The sequence below is a fragment of the Crinia signifera genome, chromosome 4 (genome assembly GCF_055691185.1).
Source record: "Crinia signifera chromosome 4, ASM5569118v1, whole genome shotgun sequence".
Lineage (NCBI taxonomy): Eukaryota > Metazoa > Chordata > Amphibia > Anura > Myobatrachidae > Crinia > Crinia signifera.
The window spans coordinates 218,023,383-218,050,056 of NC_139220.1; the positions used below are offsets into that span (position 1 = coordinate 218,023,383).

Genomic DNA, 26,674 nt, shown 5'->3' on the forward strand with positions numbered 1-26,674 from the left:
TTGGGGGGGGGGGGGGGGGGGGGGGGGGCATCTAAGTGTATTTGTGCCTACAAAACAGCGGCATCACTGAGGCAACGGCATCACTAAGGGGGTGCTAGCCACTTCGGGTGCCACTCTCTGAAGAATGACACCAAAATGCCGGCTCTTCTCCAGTGACAAGAACAGGGGGCTACACTGTAACATTACTTGCAGCACGCAGCTCCTGTCACAGTGTAGGAGCCGGCACTGCAGATAGACAGCATCAGGGGTCAGCTCAACATCTGGGGGCCAAATTGGTGGATGGGGTTGTGAGGCCATGCCCCCTTCCCGTGAAGACACACCATATTTTATGGGTCTTCCTCTCGCACCTTGTTTCATCACGGCTACTGATGCCTCTGACTAAGGTACTGCCTGATATTCATAAGGCCAGGCTTACATTCACAAGATACTGAATAATAGAGAATTTATATTATACCTGCAGGGTTTAGCAGGCCGCAATTGAGTGAGGAGATGGACCGGGAAAGATGCTACTGATAAAGAAAACCTTGCTACCAATGAAACAAATGGGCAAAATGGGAACCATTTGTATGTGAGCTGTGGATTCTCTGGTGTATATGATTGGAATTGGGGGCGCAGAAGGTCAGTAAGAACAAATAATTGGGGTTAAAAAAAAGACATTGTACACTCCCAGTAAGACTATATATGCATGAGACCTTACATGAGAATATTTACATGAGACCTAATCTACTATCACCCATTTGTGGATATGGCAAATAAATGTCCCTTAAGCATGCTCGCTAAACATTTGACCAAATTCACAGAAGAATACCGGATTGTTACACTACTGCAAAATATTTCTTGTTATATGCATTGATTTGTACCATGCAAATGTACCATTACCGACCCTTCCCCAACCCCTTTATTTTTGTATTAGTTCTGTACTCCCCTCCCCCTAACCCAAGGAAAAGTGTTTTTTTTTATTTGTTGCTAATTAATATTTGTCTTCTATTTGTTAAATTCAATAAAAACCTAAATGAAAAAAAATGAAAAGACATTGTATTAACTTCAAAAGCTCTAATACATCTACTAGTTAAATATAAAAAAGCCCCGTCTTCAGGCCCAGATGTTACTAAGTATTTTAGTCATAAAGATATCAGATAGCACTCTATTAAATGCTGGTAATGCCACAATGACATCCATGATCAGCAGAAGATGCACTGCCAACATAGGCCAGAGATCAATACCTCCAGAAAACTAACCCAAAGTGAGCACCAAATCAACCCCAAGCACTCCACCATCAACACTAGAACTCTTACACTGGGTATACACCTATACTATTCCCTTGCCAAACACCCAATATTGACTGATGATTGTAAAGGCGTGCTCGTATGAGCGATGATGGAGCACGGATGATGTAATGGTTAGTATTACTGCCTCACAGCACTGAGGTCATGGGTTCGATTCCCACCATGGCCCTAACTGTGTGGAGTTTGTATATTCATTCCGTGTTTGCGTGGGTTTCCTCCGGGCACTCTGGTTTCCTCCCACAATCCAAAAATATACTGGTAGGCTAATTGGCACCCATCAAATTAACCCTAGAATGTCTGTGTGTTTGTGTACATGTGGTAGGGAATATAGTATGTAAGCTCCACCGGGGCAGGGACTGAGTGTTCAAATATTCTCTGTAAAGTGCGGCGGAATATGTGTGCGCTATACAGGAAACTGTTAATAAATAAATTAGCATAGCTCAAGGTGTATGGAGGTCACAGGGAATGTAGCTGAGTACACACTAATCATATGATCAGGAGCCTTTGACCAAATCAGCAGAGTGACCTTACATTAATAATCCAAGCCATTAGACACTCTTGGGTAAAAGCCAAATGAGGACAGAGCTTCATTAAGCACAGCGGGCATTGGACAATAAATAGCAAAGGAAGATCTCTAAATTAATGAATTGTCAACACATATGTTGATAGGTTAATTTATATCTAATAAATATTTCATTTATTTATTTACAGTTTCTTATATAGCGCAGCAGATTCTGTTACGATTTACAGTTGTAGACAGTGATACAAAGTGAGTAAAAACAGACAGACTTGGAGGTAAGAGGGCCCTGCTGCAAACTTACAGTAATACCATGTTCTCATTGCCGCCCCTGCAAAAACCTGGGTTTTTGTTCCCAGGTTTTTGCAGGGGCACAGATCAGTTCAGCTCTACAGACCCCATTCATACTGCACCTTAAGGTGGCCATACACACGCAGATTTATCTTCAGAACTGGCTGGTTGGAACAAAAGCATGGTTATGGATGAGAGCAAATGACAGTTGACCATTTGCTTGGAAATGCTGGAAAACTGATAAACTGTCATTCATCCATAACCATGTTTTTGTTGCAACCAGCCAGATCTGCAGATAAATCTTACTAGTGTAAGGGCACCTTAACACCCAGGAAATTCCTGTGTCTGCCCTGTTCACACTGCTTCCCCTGGTCTGCCTGCCAACAAGTGTGTGGAATCTAAGAGCAGCTTTGATTGGCTGTTTAAAAAGCAGCTTTGAGCAATGCAATGAGCTTACTTTTTTGCATCTTGTGAGAAAAACCCGGGTCTAGCCTGTTCATACTGCCATACACCCGTGTATTACCCAGGAATAACCCTGCAAAAAAACAGTGTGTAATTGCTGGGTCAACACCCGTTCACACTGAGACAGGCCACGGGAAATTAATGCCTGCCCTGGCAAAAACCCGGGTTTTTGCGTCAGTGAGAACGGGGTATTAGAGCAAGATTTATATAATCTGCATTATTTAAATAATATTTACATTCCTAATACATCCATAAGAATAGATTTACATCAAACATACTGTGCATGAATATTCCTCTGAGTAAGTGACATATTTGCTGGAGTTTTAGATTCTACAATAGCATGAGCACCCTAGTGGAATAGCATTTATACAGTATGTTGTATTTGTTACAGGAATATATTTTAATTAAACATTAGTGTGCTATTTCAGTGGCTGCCACGCCACAAACTGTCATTTAACAGGAACAGAACTTGCTAAAATACTCTTAAATAACAATGAAGCTGGTTACAAGCACACACACACACACACACACACACACACACACACACACACACTGTATATTCATCTTTACGTGTAACTATGGAGCTGGTGAGATCATTGATCATTGATCTGTAAAATCCCCCCATTGCCCTACACTGCAAGTGATAGAACAATACAAGTCTCACCACTGTCACTTATACTAACCCACTGATCTCAGTTATTGATTTCTGCATTTAATGTAAGTGCTTGTATCACACCAACAGGAAAGGCGAGTGTCATAGTCCCTTCCAATAAGATGCCATATGTAGTGAGCTCGTCCCGTCCATTAAAGGGTATTTTTTTTAAAGACAATTACTTCCAAACACCCCCTTATTTCTCCATTTAATTAAAGTAATTTATTAGCACTGTGAGTAACATTGTGGCTCATTGCGCGTTGATAAATGAATTCCTTGCAAAGGAATCATAGCTTGAAAGGTAATATATCATTAGTCATGTGGGCAGAATGAGTATAGAATGGTCTCATGATTGTGATGTTGTTGCAGCAGCAGCTCTCACTCATCTCTACGTGTTCCTGTCCATGAGCGCTCTCAGCTGAATTGTACTCATAGCAACAGGGATAGGAGTTACCACTGGGATTGCAGCGCATATTTATTTACGTTGCTATTTATCTTCAGTCCAGGAAACTGTGCTATTTCATTGCTATTGGGTTACTTCCTTCAGGCAGTGCAAGATGCGTATGATTGTACTATATTAAACACTATAAAGCTTGGGGACAAGTGTCACCTCATCTCAGCATTACAGTTAAGATGCTATAAATAGATGTTCATGTCAGTATATCTTGCTATGTTAATTCTGGAGGTGTACATAAAGCCTTTTCGTAATACTGTATGTGATAGTTGTAGTTCAAATCTCTTTCAAATAGGAATCTCTACCAATTCCATCAATGTGTATTGGTACGTGATTGCAATATATTGCTTAATATATTGCAATAAGATATCAATAATCCAATCTACTGTATGAATAGGGCTAGAAAGCAATATGAAGCAGTGTTTCTTGTGCTTCTGTCCTGAATATAGAAAATGGATCTCCGCCTCCTCCATCCACATGCCAGGTGTCTTCCAGAAATGTCTGCAATGCCGTGGTAGCACCCAGCAGCAGCACAGTAAATTGCTAAAGATTAGTGTGTTTATTGACTTGACAATTTAAACATGTTTGCTTTTCCTTGCGATGCCTGTATTACATGTATTATATTGTCATGGGTACTGCTTTCCTAGCACGGCGCCCACGATCTAGATTGTATGTGTGGGGCTGGTATCTCAAGCATCTCATGCATCTTATGTGTTTGTGCGGCATAAGATGCATGAGATGATGCAATCGACGCGATCGACGAGATTTTTACATTGGAATCAATGTAAAAAGCCCCCAAAACCCCAATTTTATTTGCTAACCCCCCGTCATGGGGGAAATGGCCCCCCATTGTTAACGCCAACCCACTATTGACACCAACCCGAAGCATGGCGAGCGCAGCGAGCCCGCGAGGGGCCGCGGTACGCGTCCTCCGACCTTTTCATACCCCCACTATCCACGTCGGCATGGAGTTGATTTTTTAGTGTGTGTCTAGCGCAGCGAGCCACCAAGCCCGAAGCATGGCGAGCGGACGCGGAATACATGTAAAGTAGTCCGCATGCGCTCGCCACGCTTCGGGCTCGGTGGCTCGCTGCGCTCGCCACACTATATAAAATGAACTCCATGCCGACGTGGATAGTGGGGGTATGAAAAGGTCGGAGGATGCGTACCGCTGCGCTCGCCACGCTTCAGGTTGACGTTGATAGTGCTGGTGGCGTTAACAAATCTTGGGCATTACGTTCTCGGAAGATCTGTCCTGGTCCACACATACCGCAATGGCAGTTGGAAAGGCTCAGCAACGCCTTTTTTTCTGCGAAGATTACGGGCAGCCGGCCTATCTAGGCCTATGCTTATGAACTTTTACTGCTGCGTAATCGAGAGTCTGTTGACTTATGCCATTGCGGTATGGTATGGGAATTCAAAGTGCTCTGATCGTAGATCCCTAGATAGGATAGTTAGGGCTGCTGAAAAGGTCATTGGCCAACCTTTGCCTAGGATGGCAGACATTTTTTTAAGAAGGGGGAAAGCGAAGGCTAAAAAAATCATTTTAGACCCTAGTCATCCCTGCTATTCTCTTTTTTCCCTGTTGCCCTCTGGGAAGCGTTACAGGTGCTTGAGTTGCCGCACTAGCAGGTTGCGGAACAGTTTTTTCCCATCTGTTATTTTGTGTTTGAATTGTGATATATGAATGTTGAATATGAGTATTTCCTTCTTCTCTTCTTTTCTTCCTTGTGAATTTCACTGTACATTTTTTAATGTTGTAGTGACAATAAATTATTATTCTATTCAATGGTTATTGGGGGCTCACGATTTTTTTTATCTCATGCATCTCATGGATCTTATGTATGCATAAGATCCATGAGATTAAAAAATCGGGTCCATCGCGTTGATTGTATGCCTTAAGTACCTTAAACTTAAGGCATACAATCAATGAGACGGGCGCCGTGCTAGGAAAGCAGTACCTTGTCATGTTTCGATGCTTTGACTAAATAAAGCATATGTATATAAAGATGCTGAACAGAAATTGCAAAACATAAGGGATGGGATGCTCTAAAATGACATCAAAATGGCCAAAAAAAAGGTTGCCGCCATTCCCAATATGTATCAAGGCTACGCTGTCTATAGGTGTAAACATGAGGTTTTTTTATGTGGAATTTGAATGAGTGGGATTTAAAGTACCATTCTCTGTTGCCCCCCCCCCCCATGCCACCCCCCAGCAGGTGCCGCCCATAGGCATGTGAGGCACGTGCCGCCCATAGGCATGTGAGGCACGTGCCTATGGGCGTCTCCTGCTGGGGGGCAGCATGGCATCTCCCCATCGTCATTTTGTGACAGCACAATCACACTACACAGCTGATGGGTATGCAGTACGCCTCATGCAGGAGCCAGGGGTTACTCACCCAGCCCTGAGCTCTCATGCACCAAGGAGATTGCACCTAGAAGCGGAAGCCCGGAGCCGGTGTCTAACCCGCGCAGCACCCAGAACCAGGAGCTAGTGCACGGAACCAGAATCTGATAGCCGGAAGTGAGCCGGAAGATGACAGCCAGGAGCAGTCTGACCCTTAACAATATTTCTCCCTCTTTCCCCTCTCTATCCCTCTCTCCTTTGTTTCCCTCCCTCACACCTCTTGTCTCTCTCTTCCTCTCCATTTCCCTCTCTCCCTATCTACCACGTTCTCCCCCTCTCTTTCCCCCCCCCCCCTCCTTCCAAAAGGGGACATGGCTGACACAGAAGGGGGACATGGCTGACACAGAGAAAGGGGGGCATGACTGACACTGGGGGTGGGGACATACTGTATTAATGACTATAACATTAATAAATAAATGTGTTTTTTTTGGGGGGGGGCAAAAATGTTGTGCATAGGGGCGGCCTGACACCTAAATTCACCCCTGGCTGGGTGCTTAGCAATTTGGACGTTCTGTTTGATCTACCATCGCCCAGAATGCTCATCTCTCCGTGTATAGGCACCAAAACAATACAAGACAATGATAATAGGACTAAAAACAGTAGCTTTTTCACATGTTCATTACCTTGTAATGGTAATAAACAACTAATGAAAGCTGCCTTATTAATAAAATATTTGCATGGGCTTTGTTAGAATAATATTCCTAGGCTGCGGATAAGTAATACCATAAAAATGCAAATAGGATGACAACAACATTTATTTCATAATGAATTTCAAATTCTCTTGTACAGGCTCCTGGGTCAAGCCACATGTTATGCATACCATTATTTCAAAGTTCATTTTAGCAAATTAGAATTTGTTCCATCTATAAACTGATTTTATAAAGGGCATGTGTTATTACTTTTTGCCCTTATGTTTGTTTCACAACTGCCTAGATCCTTTTTCTATTTTTGAGCGTAAGTGAAGACTGAATCTTTTGTTTGACAAAGCGTGAAATAAAATTCTGGATCTGTCTTCAGGCTGCACACTTACATACTCATTCTGAGGAGTTCTACAAGCTGGTAGCAATCAGGAATCAAATACAGAATTACTGGCAAATCATTTTTATTATGTGTGAGATGACTTAGACAACGGACTCACAGTATGTCGGCATAAGAATAGAAAGTGCATGCTAATGAGGTCCACTTTGAATGCCCGTAATCTGAGAAATCTTATTCCAATCACACTTTACATCTTTTTAAGATTTTAACATTTTCTTTTCATAGAGTAACATGTAATTAATTATTTTCTAATATATTTTCATTTTATTATAAATTATATTTCAGTATTTAAAAGCATACAGTATCAAAATGATGGCTTTTCAAACTTTCCATCCTACCCCCAGTCCCTAACTGCTCTTACCTCCAATCTCTGTCTTCACAGTTCCCTCTCTCCATATCCAGCAAGTTTAACACAAATCAGTGTCCCTGCAAAACTTGCTTTCACTTTTTAGTCATTTCGTCTGTCAAGTGGCCTCCAGTGGTCAGTGGTGGTGGTACTTCAGAGATCTGGATCCGGTCTCGTGTTCTGACACCACATTTACCACAAACCCACAAACAGAGTCTTGATCTGTTTTTATCAAGTTTTAAGCCCCGTATGTATTTTTTTATTTATCAAGTTTTAAGCCCTGTATGTATTTTTTTATCACTTTGATGTACCCTAATAAATTCTTATGAAGAGAAAAGATACCTTTTTGGATGTGACATTTCAACATCTACCTTAAGTGGGTCCTCCTACCTTTTGACTGTCTGTAAATTCCCTGTTTGTTGTATCACTGTCTCCTTTGTAAATCGCAACTGTTAATAAATAAATAAAGTAGTATGGGTATGCCACCCAGCGAGTTTAAAAGATACCTTTACACATCTATATTCATAATCCCTTTGTGATTTTGGTATGCACCTGACCCACTTATCATTCATCTGTCAAAGGCAAATTCTGTTCTACACATTTGTATTTCTCTTTTTATTCCATATGATAATCAAGAGAATACGTTCCAATTGGTGAGAATCATCATCAAGATCAAGTACCTTGATAGATACGACAATTTGATACTTATTGAAAGTATAGGTACGCGACCCAGTGACTTTAAAGATATCTTTATATACATGTTCATACCCTTTTCCTTGTGAGTTCGGTATGAACTTCAACCGTTCACTATTTATCATCAGCAAAATAAGTTTGTCTTATACATTGTATATTATATCTCCTTTCCATTACATATGCCGATTGTGGAGACACGAACCCAATAAGAAGAAAAACCATTCGGGGAATCTTGAAAATGGAAAATATCTACACAATTTCAGAGCATCATCCTCACTTATTTATTGTTCAGATTGGCAACTGATTGTCTCTAAGCAGAGATGTGTTCTCTCCATCTTCGGGAGTGCTGATTCCAAGATTTCCATTGGAAGACATTTCCTGGTCTCTTTGTTGGATCTGCAATGGGTGATGGCCAGCTTATGTGACCCCATGGGTCATGCAGCCAGATGATGGTGTGGCAGGTGATCCAAGCACTAATGCATTCCGGAGGCATCAACCTATACCAGACACATCTGCTGCATTATCATATTAGTGCTGTCGCTGCTGCTTCCTTGTAAGCAGCAGCAAAAGCACCTCTACCCACATCTGAATCAGGCACCTTGTGTGGAACTTCCTTAGGTAATGTTTAATGAATGTGGATAGTATACATTTGTTACTGCAGCACATAAGAATATCTGTTCCAGTTATGGGGCAATTACATTTCTTGTTTTTACACTATAGGTTTATAATGTTCATTGTTTTTGGATTGAATTTTCATTAGCAGTAGAATGATCCTCCCGCTGTTGCTCCCCAGGGCCTCATATACGGAAAACATTTTTGACGTCACTCAGGACATATCTTAGTTGGCGTTCTAGCTGTGAGAAACTCCCCCATGCACCCTTTGACAGGGCGCTCTACTCCTTAACAACTCCAGGAATGTAAAGTGGTCGTGTGGAAAAAAAACACTTAAAATTCCTCCCGGGAAAAACGTAAGAAACAATGTTTGATAAGGAGTGATGGAAATACTGTTTGCTACTCTTATAACGTGTTCACAATGATGTGCGGCTATTTAAATGTTTTACAGACTTTCAGCAAAGCCAGGTGTGAACTAACACCTAGGATACACTATACAGTGCACGGTGATCTCCTCACCCTAAACAGAGCCCCTGAGCTGCTGCACAACGCCTGATTTCCCAGGCCTCTGTTGGTTTTTTAATACAGCAAAATAAATTAATAATGTTGTCAGACATCTTTAAATCCCTGCAGAAGGGGCATGTGATAATTTTACCATCAATGGCCGAGACTCGGATGGTTTCCCATCATCAATGGTAGCTGTGAATAGCCTGTAAAAAAAAAAGGTAAAACATCAGTAAAATCGTGTAATACTGATGTTTAATCGTGCCTAATTAGGTAATTAGGTACCACCTGCTGTATGTGAGTGACAGACTCAGCTGTCAGTGATCAGGCCAGAACCACCCCTGGCTCTTACACACATAGTGGTCGATCCTTTTAGGTGCGGATGATTCACACTCGCGAATCATCATGGCATCCGGCATAGACACATTTCCAGGAATATCGTGTGGACCGGGGCCAGTACTACTTCACTCTGGGATGCTGATTTACGAGGCTGCTGCGTGTGCTAAGTTCCTGCATAGTAATTCTATTTTGTGCTGTAAAAGGCTAATGCAAGCACTTTGAGTCCTATTAGGAGAAAAGTGCTATATAAATAACATTATTATTATTATTATTATTATTATTGGTATAGTAAACACAGAGCACATAGGAGGGCACACTGGGAGCGGAGATGCGCATTTCTCCACCTCCTGTGCCCCCTGTAATAGCCATACCCCTCTGTGCGCTGCAGCCGCTGCCAGTGTCTAGACTCCTATAGTGCGCACAGGCCCTGCAGTGCTGCCACCATGTACTAACCCCTATTAGGGGCATTAGGAGGAAGACAAGAAATTCCCGGGAGCTATGATCCCAGTACCAGGGCACACACAGAGGGGACACTGGCACCCTGCGCTCTCAGTGCTAGGCTACAGCCCAGAAACATACCAATGCTCAGCCCCAAATGTTGGAAGCAGGCCATATACACCATTAAGAGCCCTGAGAGCAGGGACACAGCTCATGCTACTATCGTTATATAATACATACATATATTTATATATATATTATCACATCACACACACACAGCAAGTTTTGTCTGTAGTCCGAGAGTCCCTGAGATGACCTTATGTACAGGTGCAGCCATACATGCTCCATACATGTGCCAGCCTATTCTGTACATGCACAGCAGCCTACACAGAGAAGCAGTGCCTTTCTCTGTGTATTAATCCCAAAAACCTGGGTTGCACCCTTTCGACCTAGGTTTTTGGAACGAAGAACTGGGAAAAACCAGGAAAATTCCAGACAGAAAAAAAAAACCGGGTCTTCCCTCCTGGACCAGGGTGATTTCCAGGTTTTTTTTGTGTCTGAAAGGGGTATGAGTAGATTTGGTTAAGAAAGTAAAGCGACCTTGACTAGTAAGGTACTTAAAATGAAGAAAATAACTGAATCTTATCATTTTTAATTTTGCATAGGTGATACTGGCAAAAACCAAATTACCGAGCAGGGTCTCCTGAGTTGGTTTTGTTCATACATAGCCAAGATCTATAAAATATTTATTCTCACATTCAAGGCCATTAACCTGACTACACTAACATATATCTTATCTCAAAATATATCTGCACCAGACTTCGCCACTCTGTACAAGATCTCAGTCTCTCATCCAGACTCATTACTAGATCTCATTCACAATTGCAAGACTTTCTTTGGGCAGCCCCCACCCTATGGAATGCCCTTCCACGCGCATTAGCACTCTCCTCCAGCCTCCAAACTTTCAAGCGTTCCCTGAAAACTCACCTCTTCAGGCAAGCTTATCATACAGTATTTGAGAACCCCCACACAACCTCCAGTAGCATTCATATCTAATTGCATCCCATCAGGACTGCCTTGCACTTTGGTGGGACTGCCATGCTATGGAATCCTATCCGTAAGCTTGCAAGCAGGGCCGTCCTACAGTACCTCTATGTCAGTTTGTTACTACCCAGTTTGTTTTAGCACTGTTTCCTAATTTGCTGCATTATATAAGAAACTGTAAATGAATAAGATCTGGATTGAGCCAGCAAAAATCAGGTAGCGTGTGTGAAAGGGATATAGCTGTGACTTTAGAAAACTTTGAGCCAGTGTAAGAACAAATCCGAATAAATAATGACATTACAAATGAATGCAGATGACTGCATTGATTGGTACAGATAGTACTTATTTGTTAAACAAATAATGCTCTGGAAAAGCTGAATAGAAGCAACAAACGCGTTGCTGAGGGCGTGATGTATAAAATGAAAACTTCTGGAGGAGTGAAGGGATGAAGGAATTTGTAATATTTGAGCACAGTCCAACAAGTGTAAGATCCACAAATGTTACAGGTCAAAAAGGACATTATCCATTACAACACAAGCAAATACGATCAGCTTGGACAAGTTTCCGGAGTAGAAAGCGATGTTTAATCAGGGTTCATAAAGCATTATATAGCTTTAGTTTTACAACTCAGCTGTTTTTGGATGGCTGATTTAATTCACAGCTGTGCATTAAAAATACACATTGTGAAACTATCCTCCGCTTTTATTGACACGCTGCCTTTCATTAAAAAGATGAAGTTTACATTAGCAGTATAGTACCATGAGGCGACGGTGTCATCTTCTTGGCTGTGATTAACACAGTGATGGAGTGAGCTCTGGAGTTAAATCTTTTCCAATTAGCGATTTTGCTGCTCACTCACTTTCCTTATACATTGTAATAAAAAAGACCAAATGGATGCAGCTAACAAATTTATTTGAGGCTCTTATGTGATAACTTTACGTGAGCCAGCAGCATAATGGATATGAATATGATACCAGTTACTGTAAAACTGCAGACTAGCACACCTTGTTTAAAGAAGTTGTTCACCCATACGTAATATAACCAGCGGCACATGTAATAAAAAGAAGCATTCCCATGTCTGACAGTGCCAGCGTTTGAGACACTCACCTATCCCCACTGCCTCTGTAATGTATACGTTTGCCAGAGAATTGGCAAGTTCAGTGCTCCTGGCACTATATGGCTGATGCAGAGTTTAGTGCTATAAAAAAGGAATATTGGCCCTCTTTCTGGTTGACTCGCAACCAGTTTTTAGCTGCTTTGCGAGACAAATCACATCCCCAATGTTCGCCGAATATCCCCGCAGGCCTGCGAATGGATGTTTTGCATAAACATCTATTCGCAGCCTTGAGTGGGGACCCGAAATCGCTCGCTCAGCAGCGCTCGCTAATCTAAGTCACTCTTTGGTGACTAAGATTAACGGTGCCCTGCTTCGTGAACATGGCGCACAGCTGACATCCGGTGACGTCAGCTGCCCGCTCACGGAAAGCAGGAAGCTGACCCCATTCACATGGGGCAGCCAAATGCTTTCCTGAGTGCACCCAATGTTCTCCTGGGTACACTCAGGAAACGCATGCGGAGTGTCCACCACCTGCACCCCCCACGCTGTGAGCACCTATGAAAGTCTCCAAGGGTACCCGCAGAGCGGACCTGCACATGTGCATATTCACATGTGCAGATCCTCAACATCGGACACCGCTGCAAATTCGCAACGTAACATCCCAACCAGAATGAGGGCCACTCTTGGGAAAAAAATTAAATAAAAATAACGTTCATATCTTGTGATGTGTGTGGTTGCCCATGGTGTATTACTTGCAAATACGCATTCACTATTGACATTAATAAAACTTAAATTATCTTTAATACACAACAAATAACATATATAAAAAAAATAACATTTTGCTAAAGCACACACACAAAAAGTATACTAAAAAAGTATAATATACGCCCAAGCAATGAGAATCAGTATCAATGTCGCATTTGTTGTCAGCCAGTCACAAGTGGTTTGCTAGGCCTATTAATCATTATTACCACATTTGGTAAATATGACCATCTGCAAATAGAGCTTTTTCTGCAGTACATTAATTATTATTACCAGTTATTTATATATTTATATAGCCCACACATATTCTGCAGAGCTTTACAGAGAATATTTTTTAACATACACATCGGTCGCTGCCCGTGCTGATTGCTGATCTGCATATGCTTGCTCAAATCATACTTGACTGTTAAGCTGAGTACACATTAGGGCAGAGGTTCCCGAACTCTGTACTCAGGACCCCACACAGTTCATGATTTCAAGGTCACCTGTGGATTTAAAAGAATGTGCCAGTTGGTTATACACAGTGCTCCTGCTGGGTGACCTGGAAAAAATGACCTGTGTGAGGTCCTGAGAACACAGTTTAAGAACCACTGCAGTAGAAAAGATGGTGCACATCGTCTAACGTGTACACTCTATGGGGGGTATTCAATTCCGTGCTGGATTTTTCGACGGTCAAAAAAAACATCACTTTTTGCAGTTTTTAGGTAGTTTGACCTATTCAATTAAAGAGACGATTTTTTACATTTTGAAAATGCTGACACGTTCGATAAACACATGGATCCACGTGTTTTTGTCTGAATTGCAGGATTTTTTAACTGTTTTTAGTCATGTTTCATCGATGCATTGTCGACTTAAAAAAAAGTGAAACTGCCTTGAAAAAACATGACTAAAAACGTCTGAAAATGTCCAGAAATTGAAAAGTAAAGTCTGTTTTCTTTTATAGCTAGCCGAAAAAACTGACTATTGGATACCCCCCCTAAATCGCTAAAAATGTGCATTCCGGCAGGTCGTCAGCAACAACCTCTGTGGGCCCTACATGCAGGGCTAATGTGGAATATTGTGTATGCACTTGTCGGCTTCCCTGACAGTTCCCATCGCTGCCAATGTCAGGCTGGGTACACTTCTTGCAGTGTGTACCTGGTTTTATGGTGTGTACACACGGTAAGATTTGGCTTCCGATGTTCCCGATATAGTGAACATCAGAACCCAAATCGCATGAAAATCGCAAGCTTTTTTAGGGCTTGCGAGCCGATGCGCTGCCAATGCGCGATCCTGTGTGAGCGCAAATCGGCAGCCAGATAGAGAGGGCAGGCAACACTATATAGTGCAGATCTGCACCATATAGTCTAAATTGTGCCCCTCTAGCATGCCGTGAGATGCGAGTCCCGATGCGATCTGATCCTATCGGGACTCGCATCTCACAGCATATCCTGCCATCTGTACACACCATTAGTCTAATTTATCGTGGTAACGGTCCCTTTTTTGTGAAGTAAAGGAAAAACTGTCCCAAACAATACCTAATGGTAGAATATAGAGGTTAGGAGAATGCTTAGCGAGTTTAATAGCTAGCGCAATACGTATAAAGGGAAAGCTTGAAGCTTTGAAGGAACAACATTTTATTTTTATGTATTTGTCTTTAAGATAAATATTAGTTGCATTAATTAATCTAATGCTTATTATTCAGACAATGGGCCTTATTTTGGTTCATTCTTTCTGACAAAATCCTTCTTAGATGGGCAAAACCATGTGCACTGCAGGTGGGGCAGGTGTTACTTGTGCAGAGAGAATTAGATTTGGGTGGGGTTTTACTTCAAAGTGAGATCTATATTGCAGTGTAAAAATAAAGCAGTCAGTATTTTCCCTGCACAGAAACAAAATTACTCACCCAAATCTAATTCTCTCTGCACATGTTACATCTGCCCCCCTGCAGTGCACATGGTTTTGTCCATCTAAGAAGGATTTTGTCAGAAAGAATGAACCAAAATAAGGCCCAATGTGTGCATGGAACTCATTTGTTATTATTATTTTACTGAAAACATCCCACTGATAACACTGAATGCTTCTTTTGGGAGAGGCTTTAAAAAATGTGACTTCGAAAAAGGAGCGTTCACCCAGGAGAGTAACAAGTAAAACAATGAAAGTTTAATGTATTCTCCATGCAGAGACAAACCCCCTTTAAGGTGCCAATTGTATCAACAGGGATGAACCTAGCTCACCCTCCGCAAACTCATCAGATGTTTTTCTAAGACAATCCTTGTTATATAAAACACAGCAGTGCACATAGTTTGATTTATGAATAGTAATGGTTTAACTGTCATGAGCTTTAAAACCATAAGAAAATATGGTCCAATGTGTTTAAATAATGTAAAAAAGGGTGTATTTTAACCATTTTTTGCATAATTTTAGTATCACCCGAATGCAGTGTCGGACTGGGGCAGGAAGGGCCCACCGGGGGAATGTAGTGGTAGGGGCCCATGTTTAGGGGTGTGGCCAGCTACCACAGAAATTTGCTAGGTGATATACCAGATTAATAACCGCAATGCACTGTAGAGAATACACAATAGTCATGTGCACTACTAGATAACATGTAGAATTCAACTACACTGGCTGTAACCCGATCCCTAGAGGATGAGTAGGGCCCCCAGGCAGTGGGGCCCACCGGGGATTTCCCCTGCGCCCCTCTGGGCCAGTCCAACCCTGCCCGAATGCATTAAAGGGCTTTTGGAATAGTTCTCATGATTTATGATCTAGGTAGACTAGAGATATGGGTCCTGATTCTGGTTGACTCAGTAAGCTGCAAAGCTCACAGCTTACCAAGTCCCAGAGGGACAGCCCTACCACCCGCCGAATTGCTGCGCCCCGCCACCACCATATCCCCTTGCAACCCATAACACATCCCCTCGCATTTCCTGCTGGTGGAGAAATTATTTGATGGTCGATGACCGTCAAATGATTTCTTCATGCCACTCAAATATAAGTCAGTGAAGACTGACTTATATTTCTGGCCATTCCGCCAAAGACAGGGTGGGTGACTTAGGTCATGTGATGTCAGCTGCCCGCCCCCGGCACACCTCCTCTTGCCTGAATTCCCGTGACCTAGGACCGCCACCCCACGTCCCACGCACGCACTGCCCTGTGCGAACGGGCTGGTGATTATGTAATTGCCGAGTCCATCTGAGGACCCTGCACATGCACATTAAACATTATGCACATACGTAGCAGGCAAACATCAGTCCCCCATGTGAACGAGACAGGGAACAAATCATTCAGAATAACCCCTATGGTCAAGAGCATGGCAATTACATTCATGCCAAAAAATGCTAAATAAAATAACCAAAGGCTAAATATAGAATAAATTGCACTATATAGAAGTAATAATGCCACTGTATAGGTCATTGGTAAAACCTACTCTAGAATACTGTTCCCAGGGCTGGAGGCCATATCTCCAGAATGATATAAATACACTAGAGATGGCACAAAGAAGGGCAACTAAAATGGTGCATGGCCTACATCACAAAACGTACCCAGAGAGACTGAAAAATCATAATATGTTTAGTTTGGAGAAGAGAAGGAAAAGGGGGACATGAGGAGGGACTTTCCTATATATCAAGGGTTTTACCAAAGTCTAGGAGGGAAACATTTTTCAAATGAAGAGAAGTATTAGAACACGAGGATATGCACTGAGACTGGAGGGAGGGAAATTTGAGGAAAAATTACTTCCCAGAAAGGGTAGTGGACAAGTGGAATACCTTCCCATTAGAGGTGTTAGAGGCTAAGACAGAATAACAATTTAAACATGCTTGGGATATACGTAACGATATCTTTACAAAGAAATAAGGATCAATTAGGGTTTGAGGTATCCATGTGGTTAAAAAAGGGGCAGACAAGATTGGCCAAATGGTTCTTTTCTGTTATCAAATTCTATGTTTCTATGAATCCCAACATCATTCCTAAAAAAAAAAAAAAAATCCCTTCACCTTCTCACAGGTAGCACTGTACCACTGAATTTTTTTTAAATAAATATACTTCATTCAGCTGCTGTATCTACATATATAGGGGCCACAGTGAAAGTCATAACACAGCATTCATTTAAATGTAAGTGTACAAAGTGTTTTCTACATTGTAATTTTTACATGAATATTTATTTATGTTCTTTGACAATTATACATAGGAGAACTTGTACAGGAACTCTGTGTGATATTTCCACAATGCTGTGAAATTCTCCTTAGACAATGTATTTTCTATTATCAGATACCGAGAACACCAAGCTGCTTTCAATACTGTTTGATGTCCCCTTTTATTTTTCAGATCCTAATATTCATTCATATGGATACAGATATACTGGAGAGAGCATTAATTACACAGCACAGAACTTATATACAGATGGAGCGTCTGTCAGCCAACCTGCAGGATCGCCTGAGCTGGAGCAGGCTGGCGGACAGGAGCTCCACCTTACGAGAATGCGCAAGCGTCTCACACACTCGCACTTCCCCATCAGCAAGGCAGCGGCTTCCCTAGCTGTCTCAGCTGCTGGGGCTGCAGGGAGACCGGGGGGGATTCTATTGCCAGGAGCAGCTCCATTGAGAGGTGCTCCATCTGTACATATGCATCTACTTTTACAGGGCTAGCAGAGACACGAGACATCTAGACATATGGGGGGCCGATTCAGACCTGCGCTGTTGAGTGGGGGACTGAGCATGTGCATAGGCGGTAATGCGTATGTGCAGACCCCTCAAGTGAACGGTGGGGTCTGCATAGAAATGTTTGTTGAGGAAGGTGGATTACGTCACATGATGTCAGTGGCCGCCCGCAGTTTTTAGAAAAGCGTGCAGCAGAATAGTAAGTCCTGGGCTACTTTTCTGCCGCAAACAGAAGAGAAGACATTCCATGCTGAGCAGCCATAGAACGACTTCTCTGAGCATATGTGTAGTCTCCAAGCACAGGAGAACCCGTCACTTGCCTGGGTCCAGTTTGCGGTGTGAATGGGCTTTCAAACCATGTTCTCCCATTCTTCTGATGCTGCCTTTATTTCAAATGGCAAATATTAGCTTGCAGCATATTCACACCTCAATAGCATTTCACCATAACTAAAGGAGCATGAGCCCTGTGGCGTCACAACCTGTAAACATCATTACATAACTGGTCACTGTCTTTGACACTTATTTAAATAAATGATGGAACATAAGGAATCTTGTTTGTGCCACAGGGTGTGAGAATCAGAAAGTGAGAAATTTTAGGAGCGTTTTCCCATATTTTTAAAGCGGCAATCCTTGGTCTACAAATGGCTTCACTGAAGTCAATGTGTTATATACAGGGCATTCACACATGGATTTATATACTACTAGTACAGTTCTTTTCATTCATCTAGGTCAGGCATGTGGCTCTCCAGCTGTTGTGAAACTACACATCCCAGCATGCATTGCCACAGTTTTAGCATTCCCTAATAGCAAAGGTATGCTGGGACTTGTAGTTTCACACTAGCTGGAAAGCCACAGGTTGCCCATGCCTGAGCACACATTTAGCTATTTTGCACACGACTACTATTTTACTCAGGCATGCTTTATTTCATATGAATATTGCTGTATGCATTAGGAATTTATATACTTCCTCCTGGAATACAAAATCAGTTCCAGCAGATGATAAAAGTCCCAGCTTTAATCCTCTATATATTAACATCAGTCTTGCAGTTATGGATTGCCTGGAAAATTCCATGTTACACTTACAGTACATTCTCATATATCAAGGGATTTTGGGCCTTCTAGTTTTGTGATTTGTATATTCCTCAAATAAATGAACTCTCAAGGAAATATATTCAATTCTTTATCATCATTACTCACTACTTGGTATTAATACTGAGATGATTAACTTTCTGTCAGGGCTCATACAGAATTATTAGAATTTCAACAGTATTTTTAAGCCACTTTTTACGTTTGATGCCATATATTTTATTAAATACTATGTTTATCCATTAAAATAAAATATTTAAGTTGTTTTCTCACCATTGTCTGTAATGTATATTGTACTTTGCCTACATTTGTTATTGGCTGCTTTAGTAAAACAATATGAATACTGTATGTTAATAGACAGAAACTAGTCAGAGATGATTGCAATGTCAATTGTATAGTGATGCTTAGCCACCACTGTGCATATCTCAAAGTCACACTGTGTATATGTTGCAATGGCAGTTGCAGTAAGGATTACAATGGGGCAGATGTATTAAGCTTTAACAAGAGATAAATGCAAGGGTGATAAGGAGAGATACAGTAAATGTCCAGCCAATCACCTGCTAACTGCCATGTTACAGGCTGTGTTTGAAAAAAGACAGTAAGAAGCTGATTGGCTGGACGTTTATCTCTCCTTATCACGCTTGCATTTATCTCCTGTTAAGGCTTAATACATCTGCCCCAGTATTCCCAAGTAAATGCCAGCTAGGGACCGTTTGTAAGCTGTAGTGGGCAGGCATTTTGCATCCGTTTTGAGGTGTTTCTCAGCTTGCAACAGCGATCCTGTAAACAGTTAAAATGGCTAGGGTGTCATACTGCTGGACATGCTGCGTAACCATTGAGTAACTTAGAAGGTTACATAGGCAAATGCAGGGTGGGTTTCTGGTTGCCAGGAACCCCCCCCCTCGGCAAGTGCCTTAAATTGTGACAGCTATATTGATCTAATATGATCAATAGAGCTGCCACCATGTCATGCAGTGTAAGGGACAGAGCAGAGCTGCTGCACATGCCCAGTGTACCAGCTTCTTCTACCACATTTACTGTATGTGTGGATCTGAGCCATCAAACATTGCAATGGAGAGCAGCTGCCAGGAGGAAGAGACTGAAGCCTTACTATGAAGTGGGAGATTGTGAACTTAGAAAGTGCAGCACTGTTTCTGTTATGTTTGTGTATTTATTTATTATATGTTTAACCTTTTTCTGACCACTTATCTTATTTAAATGTTTGAAACAGCCTATACTATAGACCATGGGTGGCCAACCGGTCAGAGGTAAAGAGCCGAAAAATATCTGTAGTCAAGCTAAAGAGCCAACAACATGTGCGCGCCTTCGACTCGCGTGCCAAAAAAGGGGCATGGTCTATTTGGACCCCTTGGGTGGGTGTGATACACATATGCCTCTAATAGTGCAGTGCCATATATACATATGCCCCCAATAGTGCCAGATACACATATGCCCCCACGGTGCCAGGTATGCCCCCCACGGTGCTGGGTATGCCCCACGGTGCCATAAACTGCTATGCCTCCACAGTGCCAAAAAGCTGGTATGCCCCCACAGTGCCAAAAAGCTGATATGCCCCCACAGTGCCAAAAAGCTGGTATGCCCCCACAGAGCCACAAACTGCTATGCCCCCACAGTGCCACAAACTGCTATGCCTCCACATCGCCACAAACTGCTATGCCCCCACAGTGCCACAACTGCTATGTCCCCACAGTGCTAATTTCCCAGCAGCAGCACTCATCGTTGTTGCTGCTGCTGCCGGGCGTGGAGAGGACAGTCTGGCGTCCCCCTGCAGTCCTGTCATGTCACTGAGGGGAGGAGAGCACAGCACACCGCGTGTCTCCTTCCCCCCTCACTTCCCTGTGACTGGGCCGTTCACCAATCAAAGCTCGCGGGCCGGCTCCTGACTGGCTACCGTCCCGCAAGCTCTGATTGGCGGATGACCCAGTCACAAGGATGCACAGTGAGGGGTAGGAGAGATAAGCGATGCGCGCTCTCCTCCCCTCAGAAGGAGAAGGGATTCGAGGAACCGGCAGCGGGTGATGGGGACGGGGACAGACGGTGGGCGGCGGGCAGCAGTGGGAGCAGGAGCCGCACTTTAACAGGGGGAGAGCCACATGCGGCTCTAGAGCCACAGGTTGGCCACCCCTGCTATAGACCATCTGTCATGTTACATTTTAAAACTGTATTCTATACAGTATCCAGTGCATAAAAATACCAATTTTCAGGGCTGTTAACGCTCCCCCAGATTCGTGTACTAACTCCAATGCGCTGCAGAGTGGGAAATTTTGGATTACATTTGAAAACCCCCCTCTAAAAATCCTGCATTTGCCACTGAGTTGATTATACAACAATGTGCTTCAAATGGTTGCGTCTTCATACACAAGCAGTAGCCACCATTGGGCATCTTAATACAATCCCCAGCAGCTACGACAATGGCATATATGGCTGCATACAGGCTTGTGGCTGCAAAAGCATTTACGTCCATCTCTGAATCAGGCCCCATGAGGCATATTTATTAAAGCTATTTCCCCCAAATGAGACATTTTCAGGAGTTCCTGCAAAAGCGAAGTACCTCTTAGATGTAACAAGGAGATACTGCATAATTATATCATATAAGCCGCAGACACTCCAATTCGCAAAAGCAGGTGGTGTTAGCCAGTAGTATCCTATGGGCTACTTTTTTTTTTGCTAAATTCACCATTCGTCACACTGATGCATGGCTGGCATAAAACAGTCAAAATTGGCTTGCTTGCACAGTGTATTTTTCTTGTGATGTCGATCCCAGGGGGGCACACATCGTCATCGCAAGATGTGTGCACATTGGCCCTTATTCTGGTTCACTTGCAAAGGCAACTTCCTTCTCAAATAGACAAAACCATGTGCACAGCAGGGGGGGGTAGAGGTTACTTGTGCAGAGAGAATTAGATTGGGTGGGGTTTTACTTCAAAGTGAGATCTATATTGCAGTGTAAAAATAAAGCAGTCAGTATTTTCCCTGCACAGAAACAAAATAACTCACCCAAATATGCACATGTTACATCTGCCCCACCTGCAATGCACATGTTTTTGTCCATTTGAGATTTGTGCTAACTTTTCTTCCTATTTTGACAATACAGTCCAAATCGGTTGCTTAAATCGCCCCATGTGTATGCACCTTTTATAAAGATTTGCAACCACTGCAGGCAGAAGACATCTCTGGTGCAGGAACTGTATGTCAGAAGATCTGAGACTATCCTAATTGTGAAAGTTACCATTGCAGGTAAAGTATAGTATCCAGCAGTGCGGGGGCTACATAATCTACTGAATTAACTGCTGTCTAAGATACAGCATATATCAAGAAGCCTGATCAATAATACCTTGGCAACAAATATTTCTTATGGTATAATCTTTGTATGGGTTTGGATGTTAGCCAGTGAAACATCTCTTGGCACTGGATGTACTCCTGTAAGAAATCTGTTCTATGTAAATCCTCAGTCTTAACAAATGCACTAGTTCCATTAGCTAATGTGTGCATCAAAATGTGTAGATTGGACTGGTTAGGCTAGACAAAGGAATGCTCTGAATGTAAAAAGAGAGTAGAAAGGGTGCTGGCAGGGCTACAAGTAAAGCCCTGTCAGTATGGAACGAATATCATTCTAATTTATTTCACTGGATCTCCTATCTAAACTTCACCATCACAATGTGGGATCATTTTAAAGTTAGGTAGACAATGCTTTCAATTAGTGGCATTAAAAATATCCCCCGCAGACCCTGCTGGGGCATGGATGCGCCAAGTGGCTTGTGGGCACTGTGGGTCTGTGGGAGCTATAGTTATTACTGCAGGAGCCAGGAACCTGCTAGTCGTGATGGTATTTAGGGTATTCCCCCCTCCATGCCACCTCCATTCCACCTGTGTCCTGTCTTTGTCCACCCATACTACTGCCGATGGGGCCCCATTGCACCTGCAGGCAATATGACTCTACTAGCATCTATAAAACCTGTTTTCTATAAAGCAGTGGCCATTTTGGGAGGGACATTTTCATTATCGGCAGACGCAACAAGACCCCAAAGTCAACAGAGGCGGAACGGAGGGGGGAATACAGTATTTATAGCTATGCTACTGCTTTCAATGCCATAGTATGCCATATGTGTTTTTAGCTCTCGCACCCATGCATTCCAGAGCAAAATAGGTTTGGTTTAAAATATAAAGGGCAGAGAAACCACTTGAAAACACAGTGTGACATTTTCAAGACTTGGCATAAAAACAAAAGTTATTTTGCTCAACTGATACACCATTCTATATAGCTGCGTAATAATGGTTACATTATAAACAATATAGCATACTTGTGAAGTGTCTGAGATCTCCCTATCCACAGGTTTGATACAACTCCTTTTAAGAGAAAACAAACTGTAAATAGGGGAGGGTTTCATAAACTGAGCAATATTTCACAAAATTATTGAGTGTGCTGACCATTGTCAGAGCCACTTATGGTACTAAAATGTACATAGCATTTTTTATAACTGCTTACCTAATCCTAAGGTGCTGCAATCAGAGCCAAAGGGTTACTATTGTTACCCTACAAGTTGTGTGACAATAAGAAATATTCATCAATAAACAGAAGGAACTGCAGATTTTGTCAGAATTTCATACCCTGAATGCAGTCGATGTTCCATAAAAAAAGGATGAGGAGAAGCTGCACACATTATATTCCATTAATATTTATTATTATTATTATTATCAGTTATTTATATAGTGCACACATATTCTGCAGTGCTTAACAGAGAGTATTTGGTCATTCACATCAGTCCCTGCGCCAGTGGAGCTTACACTCTATTTTCCCTACCACAAGTACAAGTACACACATTCATTCTAGGGTCAATTTTTCTTGGGAGCCAATTAACCTAACAGTATATTTTTGGATCCATGTTGAAGTCTGCTGGTGCCACTCAGCTAGGGGGGACAAACAGTGCCCTGGGATTTCACCTGCACCCTCCCAGTTACATAGAACCAGGCAGGCAGGGGGTGCTGCTGTTGTTACTGCCAGCTGACCATGCTGGGTGTGCAGTCTCACACATGTACACGCAGTAGGATCCATTGTGGATCCCAAAGACTCCCACTTCTAGGGAGATAAGGCAGGCCTTACTGTGGAGGATAATCCACTGGGCACCAGAAACAAAGTAAGCATGGGAGCATGACCCATTAGGGGGCAGAGCAGCAGAGAGGGTGCGGAACCTGGCAGAGCAGGGCATGTCAGAGCAGAGGACAGGCTGAGGAAACCCAACGCAGTGATTTCATCATGTAGGTCTGTGTGGGTTATGTAGCCTATTTTCTATTCTTCTACCGACACACATTTTTATTGCCAGAGCTATTGCAGAACTTTATTGCTGTAAGAGACTGGAAAAATACTTCACTAAAACAGAGATGATAAACCAGGTACTTGAAGCTATTGTGTGGCATTGAGCAGTTAAATCCCTTTAATATTTCATTACGTTAAGAATTGGCATGCTGCAGCCCATAACTGTGTGACATTGCTTAATGACTGGGGATGCTGCATCGATTTCATTTAAATTACACTCTATCTCTGTCTCTTTTCTATGAGGAGCCACAGTCGTATCGGTATAATCCTCAGATCAATTCTTGTTCACTGCCTCTGCAAGCCACAATTGGTCTTGTCATTGCCACAGTATGGTTGAAGTCTGAAACATTTTAATTGTACTGTTGTTTAATCAGTGGTGAAGTTGTGACAGACACCAACGGGCTCTAAAGGTGAAGAGCCCTATTGCAGATGAAACAGTAGTTTTCCTATATTGCATACACGAAAAGGTCTACCAGCGGCAGCAATAGCGATCGTATTGTTATTGGATTTGCAGGGGGAAATTTACTAAGATGGGAGTTATATTTCAGACGCGATGTTGCTATGGGCCACCAGTCTGATACTATAGTTTATCTTTTAGAAGGTGCTTAATAAATAAGTCGATTCTGATTGGTTGCCCATAGCAACATCCCATCTTAGTAAATTTCCCCAAAGCTTTAAAAGTAAATCTGAAACACCGGCATACTTGGTATTCTATTTGCATGTAAAGAAAATAATTGTAGCCTACACAAACACACAAAGAATCTGTATTGTATAGTGCCCCAAATCTTCCTCCATTAGGTCCTTTTTATCTGTAGGCTCCGGCAGTAAGTCACTGCCTCAGCTTGTGGTGAATAAGCTTCTTATTGCTATGTTTAGGGTCCATGAAGGGAGGAAGCTGGAAAACCATAATAACCATCTAGTAGACATCTTCCTGTCGCTTTTCTGCCATCTCGGCTAAGAATAACACCACTAAATGTGAAGAAGAAAGGAAGCAACGGAACATGTTACACTTCCGACAATGAGAAATCACGTAGAAGGATTATAGAGCGTCTGCCTCTCCAGGGAAAGAAGCTCACACATAAGTCATACACCTTCTTCAGTAGTCTTGAGTAACAGAAGTGGATCAAAAAAAGATTGGCATTATAGCGTTTTTACGGTTTTATAATACAGCCGTTATTTATATTAGCCCGTCGCTCATTGAAAGATGGAAACCTTCGGTTATGTGGGTGTAGCTGTTGTTTATTTTCAAACAAGAACATTTTCGGAATAATTGTGTGTCAAAGAGATCACATAAAGAATAATTTATTCTCAAGGTCTGCAGAAGCAGTGAGATGTTCAGTAAGCGAAAAGTTGTTAATATAACACAGGTAGACACATAAAAGAAATCAAAATGTATTCTCAACCATACAAGACATACAATTACAGCAATTAAAAGGAACCAATTCGGAAAGTTCTTCAGTTGACCAAAACATTCCTACGTCAGATAAAAGATAACTCAGGAAAGATGAATTCTAATGAACCCCAACTTGCATATAGCCCTTTGCAGGGGTATCATAGTTAGGAATTATTATAGTTGGGAACATTGCAGATGTATTACAATAGCTGATTGGAGGCAGGGCATGACACAAATTATTTGCAGATACCGAAAAAAGCAGAGCTTACGAACCATATATACTACCCAATTTTTAAAAAGATATTGCTTAGATGTATACTCAATATCTTTAACAATGCACGCTCCCTTACTTTGTTAATGACTTGACCCCTCCACTGTCATCTGAATACACAGGTCAATTCTGGCTATGTAGCAAATGACCTGCGTATCCAGTGGGATCCCGGGGACGTCACAATATAATTTAGTGTGTACACTTTATATAATCCACCCGCGACATAGGCAATATCGTTATCGATAACTCTGAAATGACTTTGATGCCAATGCCTGTCAGCCAGAGTTGAGGGCCATACATACACAGCCTGATTCCCTGTCCTGCCGATTGGCTAAATGGTATGCATCGATGCTCAGTTATCCTATGGGGAATCAGAAAAAAACCCAGCCTGTAAAAAATGTCATTGAACTGAGGATTTCCTCAAGCTCACAACACAGAAATCGGTGGAATGGAGAATGTCCCCAATATCTGCCTGATGTACAGTATGGGCACCTTTAGGTAGTGTCAGACAGTTCAGAAAAGTATGAATATAGGCAAGGCTGTCAGACAGAAGATGATAGGACAATCTACGCTTTTGCTAGATGGGTAGAAGGCAGTAAAAGTGATTTCTGCTTAAAGCATGCCTTTGATATGAAACAACTATGGGGACTTCACTTTAAAGCCACTGCTACAGGGAGTGCATTCAGCAAAATTAGGTTTTGTGTTTCAATGCTAAATATATCATGGAACAACATTTCTCCTGTTGTTATTAAGGACACATGGTCACTGTACTGGGTCTTATAATACACAAACACACACACACACAAGAAAAAAACAAACATGAATGCATTGTATGTGTGTGACAGGTGCACCCATATTTGCTTGAGGTTTGGGCAGCTATAAAAGAACGCTGGACAAGCAGTGTACTAGATTCCCACAGGGGGGAAGGGACAAGAGCTGCAACCCCCCCCCCCCCAAGAAACTGCTGACTCCACTTTTTAGGCATCTCCAGCATGCAAACATACCACAAATGTAAAGAAAATGAAAAATACATTAAGGAATTCAGTA

The 26,674-nt window shown here is 42.3% G+C and overlaps 1 protein-coding gene across 12 annotated transcripts in view; it reads right to left on the minus strand.

Moving 5' to 3' along the window:
* Positions 1 to 26,674, minus strand: part of TJP1 (tight junction protein 1) — a 418,488-nt gene that overhangs the window by 145,765 nt on the left and 246,049 nt on the right. The gene's annotated exons all lie outside the window — the stretch shown is intronic.